Source organism: Octopus bimaculoides, chromosome 10 (assembly GCF_001194135.2).
Source record: "Octopus bimaculoides isolate UCB-OBI-ISO-001 chromosome 10, ASM119413v2, whole genome shotgun sequence".
Classification (NCBI taxonomy): Eukaryota; Metazoa; Mollusca; class Cephalopoda; order Octopoda; family Octopodidae; genus Octopus; species Octopus bimaculoides.
In genome coordinates, this window is record NC_068990.1 from 25,011,432 (window position 1) to 25,013,732 (window position 2,301).

Here is a 2,301-nt window from a genome sequence, read left to right on the forward strand (position 1 = left end):
TATATATATATATATGCATGTACGTACAGGCATACGTACATATACATACATAGGCACATGCATGCAGTCATATTCGCATATACGTACGTACATATTATTATTATTATTATTATTATTATTATTATTATTATTTGTATATATACATACACACGCACAGACACACACTTCTAACATATGTACCTAAATAAAAAAAAAATGAAAAAAGAAACTAAAATATAATTTAATTGATAGTAAGTGTAAATGCAGACGTGAAATCAGTTGTATAAAACGATTTAAACGGAATGCGCTTCTAGAGAGAATATTTAACATGGAATAATTTATTTAAAAAACAACACACACACAACAGAGTTAACTTCTCTTTTATAAACTCTAAGCAGTTGTTTTTATAACAGGATGCAATATGCAAAGGTGATGGAGCAGTTGAATTGTTAAAGCATCAGACCGTATTTGTCCATCGATATTTGTTCTGGCTCTTTAGATTTTGAGTTCAAATCCCAGTGGAGCTAACTTTGCCTTTCATTCCTCTGAGGTTGATAAAATAAAGTACCCATCTAGAACTTGGGTTGATAGTATTGGCTGCTCCTTCTCTTTTTAAGAAACCAAAGAAAAATTGAAGAACCAAAAGAATAGAAAGTAGTGAATACATTCAGATATTGTGCCCGAATCTGGACGTTTCATTTAGAGTAGCCACATTCTGTTTTGTTAAGCAAACTTGCTAGATACTTTCAGCTTGATGTTCAAATATATTTCTGGTGTAAGGTAGTTATCCAGGCTTAGTCTTTTTCCCAGCTGTGCAGAGGCCACATCTTTTACTACTATTTTATATAAGGTCTACACATTTTAACAACCCTCTAGCCAGTGTTGAGTCCATACCTTTGTCTTTGAAAGACCAAATGTAACTTTCAAATTCTATATTCCATTTCTCAATATTTTGGAAATAAATAAATATAGTTGGAAAATCATTTTTTGAACAGTCTATCTGCCATACCAATATATCTCTTGAGGGTGATATTTATGGATTTTAATTGTATTACATATACTACAGTGTCTGTGTTGAAGGATCCACTTAGTTGTTATATAATGTTGTTCCTACATGAACTACTGGTTTCCATGCACGAGTTGGGTTTCCTAACCTTAGGAAATCTGTATGTATGTTGGACTTAACATTTCAGGTGAAGGCTGCAAACCATATGGTATTATTATGCCTTTTCATTTTAGGAGCTTGGGACTGTGGATATAAGCACATTTGTCATTGAATCTTCTTACTTCAAGCCTCCTTTCATCTTCTCACATGGCCTCAGACTCAACATGGAGGTTCACATCAAGTGCCTGGAGGAGGTAGTGCTGCCCTGGGTCAGAGAGTGGCTGTTGGAAGACCCTATGTCTGGCAACAGGACTCTGTACTATGCCACACAAATAGCAGAACCTAGTCATGGTTGTCAGGCAATTTCTGTGACCACATCAACCTTAACATCTGGCCACCTAACTCCCCAGACTGCAACCCTCTTGATTATTATGTATGGGGTGCAGTTGAGCGAGAGACCAACAAAACTCCTTGTAACACAGATGAACTGAAAGCAAGGATTATGGCAGCATCCACCAACTTAAACAAGGAGTTTCAGGAGAGGTTGCAGAAGAGTTGCAGGAGATTCCGAAGACGTCTGGAGGCCATGTTTGAAGCCAATGGGGGTTTTATTGAATAAATTTACTCTTTAGTATTCCAAGATATTTTTATGTAATTTTGGTAAATATATCTGTTAAAATGAGATGTCAGTATTATCTTCATTTTTGAGTAATTGAGACGACAGCTTATTCATTGCAACTTATATACGCTCACATGCATTGAGGCACACTTACAAACACATAAACAAGCACACGCACGCACCTGACTGGCTCCCATGTCGGTGGCATGTAAAAAGCACCCACTACACTCTCGAAGTGGTTGGCATTAGGAAGGGCATCCAGCTGAAGAAACATTGCCAGATCAGATTGAAGCCTGGTGTGGCCTCCTGGCTTGCCAGTCCCCATCAAACCGTCCAACCCAAGCCAGCATGGAAAACGAATGTTAAACGATGATGATGATGATGATGATGATAATGAATAACATTTTAAAATACAAGAATGACTTTGGTGGGTGTTTCCTTAGTAATATGCATCTTTCTTTGAACAAGGCATCCAACAAACCACTGTATCATCATCATAATCATCATCATCGTTTAACGTCCGCTTTCTATGCTAGCATGGGTTGGACGATTTGACTGAGGACTGGTGAACCGGATGGCTACACCAGGCTCCAATCTG